This window comes from Lucilia cuprina, chromosome X (genome assembly GCF_022045245.1).
Source record: "Lucilia cuprina isolate Lc7/37 chromosome X, ASM2204524v1, whole genome shotgun sequence".
Classification (NCBI taxonomy): Eukaryota; Metazoa; Arthropoda; class Insecta; order Diptera; family Calliphoridae; genus Lucilia; species Lucilia cuprina.
The window spans coordinates 12887777-12902286 of record NC_060949.1 but is presented as its reverse complement, the minus strand read 5'-3'; the positions used below and the strand labels follow the sequence as shown (position 1 = coordinate 12902286).

At 28.3% G+C, this 14510-nt stretch overlaps 1 protein-coding gene across 2 annotated transcripts in view; it reads left to right on the top strand.

The window, feature by feature from the left end:
* Nucleotides 1-3377: 3377 nt before the first annotated feature.
* Nucleotides 3378-14510, top strand: part of LOC124421287 (cell wall integrity and stress response component 2-like) — a 50682-nt gene continuing 39549 nt past the window's right edge. The window contains exon 1 of one of the 2 annotated variants that reach the window (XM_046956216.1): nt 3378-3519. The gene's annotated coding sequence lies outside the window, so the exon portion shown is untranslated. Of the gene's footprint in view, nt 3810-14510 lie in introns of both variants that reach the window. The other variant, XM_046956204.1, reaches the window with a different exon arrangement.

Here is a 14510-nt window from a genome sequence, read left to right as displayed (position 1 = left end):
TATAGATTCGTAATTGGCCGCAGCTCCCATGTAAGGCGACCTAAAATCACTAAACAAACATACGTTAGTTAGTATCAAATAAAATCAGAAATTGACTGAAATATAGCTTTTAGATACATAACTTTTACTGGAAGAACTCCCATTCAAGACACCTTCCCGAGAATGACTTTAACCTCAATTAAATAGTTGCATTACATTACGTAAAATTGTTTTAGTAAAAAGAATTTGCGTACAACAATATATGTATAATAATAATGTAAATTATTAAATATCCCTAAAGCAATTTTAGGTCGCTATAAAAATATAAAACAAAATGATGTTCGTAATAAATTTCTATAAATTTTTCTATTGTAACATATTTAAGGTATTAAAAATATGAGAAAACTTATTTCCACAAATATTTGATCAATTAAAAGTAGCTGGTGGACGTTTTTAAGCTTCGGCTCAGCCAAATATAGCGCCTAAAAATAATATCAAATTACCGAAGCGATAAAACATTGAATGTTTCGTGTGTTGTATGTGATTTTTGTGTTCAATGATCTGTCCAACTGCTACACTATCCATTTTAGATAACAATGCAATGTAAGCAATTATCAATTATATAATTCATGGTTTTTGAATAAATAAAAACAATTGGCATTCAGAACTAGAGCTGTAATTTATCTTCACCAAATATTAAATACTCTGTTGTTTTAATTTACTATTCTATAATACACTTTCTGAATTCAAAACGAAGTGTTACAATTTCGGTGGATCTTTTCCAAATTTCAAAAGAAAATCTTCATTATTAGAGTCCGGCCGAACTCAAAATTTCGTTCGGTACCGAACACGAACTTTGTTCGGTTTTCAAAGTTCGGTGAACACGAAATTTTTTCTTAAATGAAAAACGTATTTATGATTAAAAAGCAATAAAAAACTTTGTTGTTGTTAAAATATGATTGTAGCCTAAACATATTATCGTTATTTTAACAATATTAAAATATGATATCATGATTAAATACCGTCAAAATATTTTATCATGATATTTTTGTATTTATCATAATATTGTTATACATGATCATATTATGATCCAAGGTGATCAAAATTTCCTTTTAAATATGTATATAATCAAAATGAATTTTATCGAATTAGTAAAATTACAGTTTCAAAAAAATATATATATATAATATGGAGATAATATACTTACAATACTTAACACAATTCGCTAATTTCAATTTGCCGATTTATATGAAATTTTGGTTCATAAATAAATTTAAGTATAATTTCATAAAAATACTAGTATTTTTAAGCATGCTGTGAACGTTAGTCATTTCCTAAAGATAACTTTATATAGAGGCCATGTCCAAATGTAAACCGATTTTGTCATTTTGAATACCAATCAAACTACAAGAATATTTTAGGTCCTATCGTTCTTTTAAGAGACTGACAATCTCTCTGACTGACAGACGTGTCTAGATCGTTTGAGAATAAGGACCTAGAAATTTTTAATGTAACAAATAAGGTCAAAGATTTATAGTCGAATAATTCAATTTAAAGGGTTCACTTTTCTCAGCTTTTTAATCGCTTCCTGGTTAACAGTTTTTCAAATTAGCCGAAAAAACAAACAGTTAAAAAGGCGTTCAGTAAATATGTATATCAGAAATTTATTGTACAGCCAGGATGTATGATAACTTCTGTAAACAAATTTTCAGCATTTTTAAAACTTTTTGATGATGTAAAATATGATAAATAAACATTTTATAAAAAGTTGGCGTTCGGTCAAAATTGCGCTGAACACCGAATATTGGGCGAACCTCACTTTACTCATTATCAAATGTTTTTTTTTTTCGAATCTCCAATTACTGTTTTTATGACAAACTTCTAAGTATTTAAAAATATCGAAAGATTCGGATTTTATTAAAATACTTTAAAATACATAAAAATTTTTGTTAAAAATTTTAACAAAACAAATTTTACACGTTTTTTATACATTATTTCGTATTTTCGAAGATCCTTAACTCTTTCAAGCACAAAACTAAACCGCTGGACAATGGACAATGACTTAACCATACACTTTATTTTGATGTATATCGATCATTTTATGAAAAATGGAAAAAGTTTTTTCGAATGATAACAAATTCTAAAAAATAACGTATTTTTCTTTGTAGTGATATCAAATTCTTAAAAAAAACGTATTTTTCCTTGGAAATAACCATTCACTGTACTTGTGAACTTAAAATAAGGAAAAGTATAAACAAATTCTGTAACATCTGTGTCCAGTATACGTGAAAGAGTTAAGAATTGAGATTATTTTCTAAGCTTTTTATAACTTTTAGTTTTTGAACTTTGGAAGAGAATTCAGAATGTTTGGGTTACTGAAAGCTTTTTAACTAACAATTTAGATTGTTAAAAAATTGTATTTAAATTTTAGATATTTTGTAATTTCAGTTATTAATTATTATAATTATTTATCAAAAGGCCATCCGTTAAAATCTATTTGAAGTAAAATTAAAAAAATGTTTATAAAAATTATATTGTTTGTTTATTTTTTACAAAAAAACAAACTCAAAATCACAAACATGATACGATTATCGTATTGGGAAAAGTTTTACTAATTAAATAAAATCATCAGAATCATGTACATTGTCACATGCAAAATGTATATCGAGAAAAAAATGCCCGCTCTGCCTACCGTAACTTTAACCAAACAAAACACACAAAAAATGAATGTCTGATAACATTTTCAGATGTTGTCTCGGATTTATGCTTATATCTCCGACAAAATTATTGAAGATTTGGATCCCGAAGATATTTTTATAATTTTGACAGTATTAATTAATGAGGTTATTCAGTAATTCAGGTAATAAGACGAATAGTGTACAACTCCTTTAGGTTTAAACCTTCTAAAACCACGTTGAAGATATATACAGAGGAGGCCCATTCTACCTGGCAAATATTGCTTTATTCTATGGTGGAGACCATAAACACTGGTGAAAACCATTAAAACTTTTCAACTTTATTGGTGGAGTACCATTAAAAACTCATCCCCATATTCATAAATATATTAATCGTTTATTTTAGGTTTATTACGCACATTTTCCATACAAAATTCCTACACTTGGAGGATTTCATTTAAACCAAATAACGTGAAATACCCTGGCATTTTGCATATGAGATCATCAAACTAAATAATAAAAAAACAAATTATTTTTTCCCGGCTTGGGTCTAATGTACATAAATAGGAAATATTTAAAATTGGATGGTAGGCTGTTAGTTCATAAATCGTGCGTTTATGATTGATATTTATTGTTTGTATTTATATATTGTATATTTTTCATATATGTATCATCATACATTTCTTATACGACGGACGTACCACAGAAAATATATATTTATTATTAAACATATACATTTTCGTACGGAAGCAGATTGCTGAGCCAATAATAGACACCAGTAAAAATTAGATTGTTTGTGCTTGTACCACAGTGTGTTCGCAGACGTGCTCCACAAACTTTTCGCTTGCCGACGCAGTCCAAAATAGTAAGAGTTGTGATCATTTTACACAAAAAAAATAAAATAAATAAAAATAATAATATATATAGATTGATATACATATATGTATACTGCATAGTTGAAATTGGTGTCCTCCCCAACTGTTTGAAATATATTTGAAATCTACAGAAAATAAAAAAGTGCTAAGAACATATTTATAAAATATTTAAAAACTGCATATACACACAATTTTTGAAAAGTTGTTAATAATAAACGAAACGTAATTTATAAAACGCTATCATTAACACATTAAGTGTAATTTTCAACCACGATTTAAGGTATGATCATACATTTAAAAATAAAACCGGTAACATTTACAAATTCAAACAAATTATAAAATATTAAAATCTGGTCCGCTTTAGACAAGAAACTTTATTATTTATTGAAATCAATTTGTGATAAATGTGAATTGAGTATGTGGTGGGTTAAAAAATATTATGGACTTAGATTGTTTAATAATGAAGTGTTTGAATATATATATAATTCATCAAATAATGATCATTTTATGAAATTATTTGGAATAATATCTATGTATAAATTTATTAAAACTCAAACTCGTTACTTCAACGAAAATGTAATGTTACGTAAATGCAACCTAATGTTTAATATTTGCATTGCTGTATATTATTCACTTTATTTATTGCTTTGAGATTTTTTTAATTTATTTTATTCTGTAGAAGATTTATATATTTTCATATTTTTTAATTAAATTTAACAATAGTGACGTAAATACATTTATACATACATATGTATTTACTCTTAAGTAAATATATATAAATTCCAATTTTATTAGGTTGATCAGTAGCATTCCGTTTACGAAAGAGTATATTGAGAGAAGCCCCAAAGAGACATAAAAGAAAATTTTATTTTACGGCTATATGTAAATCCGATGGCATCCACAAGATGATTTTTTGTTGCAGTAACTACAATGTAGTTCTAATTGTAAACAGACTATTATTATGACAGTTTTTCAAATCTAATTTTGCCCATTTATGTCGTCATTTTGAATCGCACCATTGTTGAAAAAATTGTTGCTCATTTACAAATATAATGTTCAGTAGGTTTAAATATATACACACACATACAATATACGGGATTATTTATGTAAAGATTTTTCCCCATTTTAAATTCATAAACATAACATCTTTGTAATGTCATACCGAAATCATTTTAGTAAATGTTTAATATGGTCAGTTAGGTTGTTAGCTTTTTTAACACTCCGCCCCTCTAGAATTGTTGTTTAATATTTTTGTATTAATTAAAATTTTTAAAGTAGAAAATACATATTTATTGACCAACTTATTAAATTATATGATTAATATTTAATAGTATGTAAATATGTATTAAATAGCTAGGCCTTCTTTAAATTCGAAAATAGAATTATAAATTTATTTAGAAAATTGTTTAATATATTATCAATTATAGAATGTATTAAAAAGCAATTTGAGTTTTAACAATATTTTTTTATTGAATCAGAGGTAGATAAATTCTAGTTAGACAATATTTATAGCAGTTTGGAACTGAAGAAAATAACTGTTGCATTACTTATTTTTGTTTTCCCTGCGGTTTTGTAAGGAGTCCTATGTATCTCGTACAAGTGATATATTGTGTATTCCATATACAATGTATAAGTTATTTAAAAATTAGCGTTTAAATTGACTTCCGCGTTTAAAAGACACCTACTCATTAAAATTTATATTTTTGATGCATTGACTAAACTGTCCCTATATAGGCTCAGCTGTTATTTCTTAGAGCTAACTAAAAATATTGTCAAAAAGTAGGAAAGTATAGTCGGGCATGGCCGACCACCTACACCCTACACCATGAGTATATTTTTAAAATTTTTATTTTTCATAAAGAAACTTTTATGTTGAATAAGTATTACCATAATTCCAAACTATGTAAGCAATTTATTGACAAAAATACAAAATTTTCTAATTGGGGCTTTATATAGGTCAAATATGGGAAAAGAATATATTTTTAAATAACAGTTAGTTTTGTTGAGTTTCATTACGATTCAAATGGTTACAAGTCAATTTTAGACGTATAAGACATTTTTTGAAGGGGGGTTTGTATGGGGGCTAGGGTCAAATAAGGGCCGATCCTTACGAAAATCTGCAGTGACATTTATACTTATATAAAACTTATATATGCCTATTTGTAGAGAGATAATAGAATATTTGACGTAATTATGGCATAAAAAGTCCAAATCGGGGGTTACGGTTGTATGGGGGCTAGATGAAATAATGGACCGATTTCAACCATTTTCAATAGGCTTCGTCCCTGTGCCAAAAAACATGCTTGGTCCAAATTTCATCAAATTATCTTAAAAATTGCCTGTACCATGCGCACAAGGTTTAAATGGACAGCCAGCCGGACAGACATGTCTTAATCGACTCAAAAAATGATTCGGTATACTTTAAGGTTGGTATTGGACTAATATTTTTGTATGTTACAAACATCAGCACAAACTTATAATACCCTCCCCACTATGGTGGCGTAGGGTATAACAACAAAATACATTACTTGTTTACCCCATTTTTCTAAATTTATAGTTATATACAAAACAAGTATGAATTTATAGTCGGACATTGCCGACCATATGATACCCTACACCAGTCAGTAAGATAAAATTTTAATTTTTTTAAATAAAGCATTTAATTTGTTTTATTGTGGAATATTTTTACTTATTGTTGACAAAAAAAGAGATTTTCTACAAGAGGGCTCATAGGGGAGAACGGGTAAATATGAGCCTATCCTTATAAATTTTGGTAAATGAATTTAAGTCTACTTCAAACACACATTTAGTCTATAAACAAACACACATTTATTTTTACATATATAGATGTAAGAGTGTTATATTTGACTATGCCTAATCTTATATACCGACCATCAAACCATATGCCGTAAACGCTCCCCTATATAAGGTTAATATTTAAAATAGAGCTTAAGTCAATTATGGGCACATGACTTTTCGGATGTGGGCGATAGACTCAATTGTAATTTTTTGGAGAGGACCATATATGAGGTAGGGTCAATTATAGACCGATCCTGGTAGGAGAGAATTTGACTTATATAAGACTTGTAAGTATGTCGAAGTTCATGGCTGTTCCCGCATTATTAAAACAGTTACATATGACTGTTAAAGCTGTAATCGGGGTGTAATTTGTATGGGGGCTATGCAATACGTGGATCGATATTGTCAATTTCCAATACCAAACAAATCTTACCATTAAGAAATATTTGTTGAAATTTTCAACTCTCTAGCTCTCTCCATTCGGACTTTATCGTGCTTTCAACAGACGCTCAGACATGGCTTAGAATTTAATAGGGATCAGAATATATGTACATATGTATATACTTTGTTGGTCTTTGATCAATATTTCGATATGTTATAAACAGAATAATGGTGGGTATAACAAGTAAGTGTGTTATATCGTCACCTGAAAAGGCGTAACCAAAAAAATAAAAATCGAATTTTGGATTGCTTCAGAATATCAGTCCAAATTTTCCGTCTCATCTTTAAAACTTTGTGACTTCAAAGCATTATATTCCAAAAAAGGAAACAAAATCTCTTTTTTCATCCCTGGTAAAAAGCTTTTAGTTTATATGTTTTCAGTAAAATATCGGGGTTTTGTCAGAATTAAAAGTGATTTTAGATTAAATTGATTGTCTCTACCTTATATGCATATTTGGACTCTTTTATCTATTAAAAAGTTTTTTTATTTTCTTCAAAAATTATTAATTTTGATTTAGGGCCGATCTTAAGCTGAAGGATTAAATTAAAATTAATCCCCAAAATTTGTTTGTGAGTACTCAACTAGTCAATTTTGTTTGCTAGTTTAAGCGCCCGATTTTTGAACTTGAGCTAGAAATGCAAAAGTCTAAACAGCTGAAACAAATTAATACAATTTTTACTAAGATAAGAGATTTTTTTAGTTAATCTCGTTATCTTCACAATTCTACTATAATATATAAAACAATATTTAATAGAATAAATATTTTTCTTAAATAACATATTTGTATACATACCAATTATGCCATTATTTTAATAAAATGATATTTGTTTACGGGATGCTTGGTATATTCAGATTTTTTACATAAATAATTCAAAATATTAACGAAGTTTTTCTCTGTTTAACGAACATTTTCAAATATAAAAATGTAAACAATAACAAACTATGACAGCTAGAGAAACCATTAAGAAAAAAATTATCAGCTGATTGATTGACACCACCTCATGGCGAAACTTATAAGATAATGTCATTTCAACAGCTGATTTATGAATTCGCGCAAAATGAAAAGACTTCACCTTATAGTCTATACGCCTTGCACCACCTTATATGAATTCGCCTTGTGCTGTACCAAGGCAAATTCATATAAGGTGGTGTTATTCAATCAGCTAATAATTTTTTTCTTAATTCTCCTGGTTTAAGTAGCTGTCAAAAGTATTTTTTTCTATTAAATGATAACATATTACACAATAACGTTTTATATTTTATATTAAAATAATAACGTGATTTAACAAAAAAAAATTTCTTCCAAAACACCTAATGTAAAGAAACGCATATAAAGTATTTACCCAGCTGGCGGATACGTTATGGCTTAATTTTGAAATCTATTAAATATTAACAAATGAAACAATATTGTTTTGTATATACACTATGTAGATAAAGTAATTAACTAAAAAAGTCTGTTCCGGAACGCTTTATGTGACAAAACCCTTATGAGATATTTTTCCGTCCGGCGGCTGCTACATTATGGCCAAATATCGAAAATTACTCCGCCGGAGTAGAATTATCCATTCACAACAAATATTCATTCATTCGTAATATAATATTTTCATGAATATGTACTTTTTTATGTTTTTTTTTCACAAAAAATGAAGTTTCAGGCACTCACTTAAATTTTGCAAATCAATCTGCCGGCATAGAATTTTTCGTTTGAAACAAACATTATTCAATTCAGAATATATTTTCCTAGCAAAATTTAATGTCTTTATCTTTATTATACCCTTCGTCTTAGTGAGAAGAGTATATATTAGTTTGTCATTCCGTTTGTAATTTCTATAATATAATTTTCCGCCCCTATAAATTATATATATTCTGGATCCTTATAGATAGCGGAGTAGATTAAGCCATGTCCGTCTGTCTGTCTGTGTGTCTGTTGAAATCAGTTTTTAGAGGATCCCAGAAATCGGCGAGATCCGAATCATCAATAATTCTGTTAGACATCGCTATTTAAAATGAGCAAAATCGGTCGGTAAATAACGGAGATATGAGCAAAAATCCGAGACAACCTCTGAAAATTTCATCTAAAAATATCATATTTTTTATGTTTTGTTAAATAAGCAACAAAAACACTGTATAGTAGAAACAAGTAAGAGTGCTATATTCGGCTGTGCCGAATCTTATATACCCTTCACCATAGTGTATTTTAAACATATTAGTTTTATAAGTTTTACATATTAGTTTTTTAATTATTACACCAAAAGCCAAACAAAATGAACAACAACAACGATAAACGAAATACAAAAAAACAAAATACACAAGGCATCTAAACCATTGGTGGCCAAACATGCCCTTCAATACAAATATTCTCAGCAACAAAACAACCCACCAAAATCTTTGCTTACAATGATTACCATTAAGTTTACTTTGTAGGTAAAGTTAAAAAAATCAAAATAAAGAAACAAACAAAAATAAAACAGTTACTTTTTCTGTTTTTTTTTTCCTTTTTTGTGAACACAATATCAAATGTCTATTTTTAGACAAACAGAAAATTAAATAGTATTTGTGTGTGAAAACTATTATTTGACGCTCAATAAAACAACAAAGCAGTGGTGTAGTAAGAGTAGCATTCAACTGGTAGACGGAAGGTGTTTAGTTCCACCCCAGTCTGTGTCAACTTTTTATTTTTTCATAAATATTCTATAAATAACTCTACTATAAAACAACTTATTTCCAACCAAATAATATTAACTTACTTTTGGAACATCTCAAACAAAAATAAGTACTTTTTCTAGTAGAATTGTAAGCACTTTACTCGATGAGTTCTGGTGATTTTTCTAGTGAATTTGTAAGCAAATTTTGCTGGGAAACTATACACAAAACAAAAACAATTTAATTTAGTTGCTCTCTTTTAATAAAAATAGGTTTTTACCTGATTCGTTGATTTGCCATACACTTTTTGACTTCAAAATATCCATTTTTATAAAATTTGAAGAATGTATTTGCAATACATTAAAAACTTCACTTTTCATTTTATATAAAATTGGTTTTTCTGATTGAAAAAGGACATTAAAGGAAACTAGAATATCTAAAGCATATGACAATCATTTCAGATTTATTTAGCCAATCAGATTGGAATCTGAAGCCATTTCTTCCAGTCATCCCTAAAATAAATTATTTAACTACATCTAAAAAACAACGTAACTTTTACACACTTGAAACAAAATACCACTAGAAATTAGGTTGAGTTAAATTTGATTATTTAGAAATTTTCTTATTTCTTGTTCCGTTATTTTTGAATATAAAAATATGTATATGTACCATTTACAACCGGCTTTCAACAAATTTCAAAAAATCGCATATATTAGAAAAGGACGGACACTTTTTGCTTAAAGGCCCAAATAGACTATACAAGCAGCTTGACAAACATCCCTTTTTTATTTCAACACACACTACACAAACATTGCTAGCACAAACACCGATTTTTTACGTTTATGTAGACTTGCAAAGATACAGATGTAAATTTTTCTTCGAAACATAAATTTTGTAAAAAAATTGGTTATTTATGAATATAAACAATACAAATGGATTGACAAAAATGGAATATGTTTGTGTAAAAATCAAAATTTTTTTGTTTTTTGATCAAACAAACCGCAAGCATTTGTGCAAACGTAAAAACGTAAAATACTGGTAAGTTTGTCAAGCCGCTTGTGTAGTCTATTTGGTCCTTATGTGTTTTAAAAGGAAAATAAATGTCTATGTATGTGTGTGGATCGTTTTTTTAATAAAAACACCGATTTATTATTCAAACAAGTGTGCAAACTGTTGCATATGCAAGAAAAGGACAGATATGTACGTGTTGTAAAGCGAAAATAAATGACAACGAAAACCAGTGTTTGAAAGCACAACTTTGATATAAAATAAGTAATACTTATGTAAATACAATGAGATTTTAAATTACACTTAATTTACACATGAGATCAATTACACATGGGCTACACATGAAAATAAAAATTACACACAATATGTGTAATTACACATGAAGTGGCAACACTGGACATAAGTATAATTATTTATAATTATATTTGTATTTTCATTTCTTCAAACAATTAATCGTTTAAATTGTAACAATTAAACTATCGACTGTTAATCATTTGAATACTTATAAGATACATTTAATAGATACACAAACAACAACTATATACATGTATCAATACCTACATACATACATACATACATACATCAACACATTTGTACATAAAAATGTGAATCAATACATACTTTCATTTACCAAGCCCTTCACACTTTCTTTGCAATTGCCCGGAAATTGCAAATTCCAAAACAATATTTTTTCAAGATTCTAATCCCTTATATCCATTACTCCATCCATCCACACAAAATATAACACTAATAATCAAATTTTTAAAGATATCAGGTATTTATAATTTAATTTAAATCAACGTTTATATTTAAAAACATATAAAACAAAATCTATTCAAGACTTATTGAACGGAACGCATACGTTGCTATTGCTCTTTCTCTATGTTTATTTTGTAATTTGTAATTATAAAATAAACAAGTAAGAGTGGTATATTCGGCTGTGCCGAATCTTATATACCCTTCACCATAGTGTATTTTAAACATCTTTTATAAATTTTAAATTTTTTCCCGACTACATTATTATTACATCAAAAGCTAAACAAAAAGAACAACAACGCTAAACGAAATAAAACACAAAATATACAAGGCATCTAAACCAACAGACATCTAAACATACATAACGAAAAACATAGAAAAACAAAAACAACAACGCAATGACGCTAACAGCATCCAAACCAAGGGTGCCCAAGCCCTATGCTCTTGGTACTCTTTTGTTTTTGTAAATGCGCTTAGCTATAGACAGTGTGTTTTCTATACACTTATATGCGCTCAACACTAGCAATACGTTGTTGTTCTTAACAGTATACAAGCAAGTGTAAAACAACAACACTTCGTATTCAGTGCTGGTAAACATTGACGAGACGTACACCTTGTTTTTGTTTATCGTAAAAAAATTGTTTTAAAAAGCACTTGGAAAAAATTTGTGTTAGTTTTAAATTTCAAACTTACATTATTCGCATAAAAATTATTGTACAATAATTCACAATCTGCTCTCGTATAATTAAAACCGTTTTAAATACTTTTTTCCATTCATTTAAAAATATATTTGCAAAACAAAAGGGAAAATTATTTCATCTTAACAAAAAATGCAAATCATATTTTTTTGCTGTGTAACATACAAAAAAATACACAGCTGAATAAAACCAAATACATCTACACACACACGTGTACATCTTTTTCTATATACAGTGTTGTTGTTGCTTTTATAAATTTTTTTTAAGAAATTTTCAGAGGTTGTCTCGGATTTTTGCTCATATCTCCGTTATTTACCGACCGATTTTGCTGATTTAAATAGCGATCTTCTCGAAAGCATGTCTAATAGAATTATTGAAGATTCGGATCTCGCCGATATCTGGGGTCCTCTAAAAACTGAATTCAACAGACAGACAGACGGACATGGCTTAATCGACTCCGCTATCTATAAGGATCTAGAATATATATACTTTATAGGGACGGAAAATTATATTATAGAAATTACAAACGGAACGACAAACTTATATATATCCTTCTCACGAAGGTGAAGGGTATAAAAATAAATTAATACATACTTTCATCAACAGATACATACAACAATACATACATTCCTTCCGATATTCATTTATAATACTAATAATATGTATAACACAAATATGTACAAACATATAACTTTTTTCAGTGCAAAGCACACATATTTTTTCATTTGTGTTCTCTTTAATATTTTGCACTACACTATATGCTTTTTAAACTTTTGCTTTCTGGGTATCGCGGATCTAAACCAGTATTGCTCACACACATACTACCATAGACTGTCATAGTTTTATTTGTGTTGGTAAAGAAGCAGAGAACAGAATTCCATTTAAATTAAATGTATACTAATAAAATGACTGCAAACTATAAAGTATATGCTAACTGTCAAATATTTATTATGGATTTTGACAGTCAGCGTATATCAAAGTCTATATATAAAAAACTATCAACTGTTCTCTCATGTTCTCCTACATTAAATCGGCTTTCTCAAAAATTTGTTCTTGTTTTTCTATGTGTATTTTAAAAACGCCGCGCACAGACTTTGCTTCGACAAGTGCTGATCAGCAACTGATTTGATTTTGTTTTTCAGGTTGAGAGCAAACCAACTGCTGTTTCTCATTTTAAAAAGAAGAAGAATTAAACCTATAGTGTCGGCAGAATTTTCTTACCCTATCACGCGTGCTATGTAATGGCAATATTGATCTTCTCTGATCTAAACCAACAGACATCTAAACATACATAACGAAAAACACAGAAAAACAAAGACAAAATAAACAACGCAATAAAACCAACCTACATCTAAATATACGAACAGAATTCACAAAAACAAAATACACAACTCAATGACGCCAACAGCATCCAACATACAAAAAAATACACAGCTGAATAAAACCAAATACATCTACTCACACGTGTACATCTTTTTCCAATATACAGTGTTGTTGTTGCTTATTTAACAAGGCATGAAAAAATATGAAATTTGTTTATGAAATTTTCAGAGGTTGTCTCGGTTTTTTGCTTTAGCGTTGTTGTTGTTCATTTTGTTTTGCTTTTGGTGTAATAATAATGTAGTCCGGACAAAATTTATAAAATTGATATGTTTAAAATACACTATGGTGAAGGATATATAAGATTCGGCACATCCGAATATAGCACTCTTACTTGTTATACCCATGGCATAATGATTTACAGGTAGTCCCAATTCTACAACAAATACAACTATACAAAAACAACATGGATTTTGTTTTTGTAAAAATATTTCTAAAAGTCAAACAATAAGTCAACAGCTGATTAAAAAAATTAAAAAACAAAATAAAAACCAAATGATTTGTTTCTTAACAAAATTTTAAAAAGAGAATTCTTAAATGAAATTGGTGTAAAATTTCAAAAATGGGACTTGGCACTTTTGCGTACTAAGCTAACGATTTGCACGTAACAACTCCAACTAAAATATTGTCAATTTATCTATTGCCTAATTTAATGATTCCAAACTTTATCTAATTTTAAAACATAGATTTATATTTATTTTGTTTTTTGCAAAATTAAATTTGTTTAAAAAATATTTATATTTTGATGGATACATAATAAATATACATCCTTGGCATCTCGAATATTGTCCAGCTTCATATTTATAAGTTCCGACATTTCTGATGGTAGTGGGTGAGGGTACTTTGGGAGTAGTAAACCATCGCACAAGTCTTAAATAAAAATATATAAATTTAAAAATTAGTTGATATTTTTAATATATTTTAATTTTTAAACAGTCTTAAACTTACTAAGACAATTCTATATCAAAACGTGAGAGATTCTTGGCTTTTTGAATTAGTTGAGGAACAGCAATTTCGGCATAATATGAGACATCATCACAGGAAACATTTAAGATGAAACTTAACTAATTGTAATGGTGTGGAATCAGGAAATGATGAACACCTAAAGATAAATATATTTATTAAAAAGTAATTTACAGGAACCTAGGACCAAAAAATGTGGGTCATCCTTGGCTTTCTGATCAATTGAGATACGATAGTATTGACATCTCATTGGTAGTAATACTTCAGGAAATGATGGACACCTAAAGGAAAA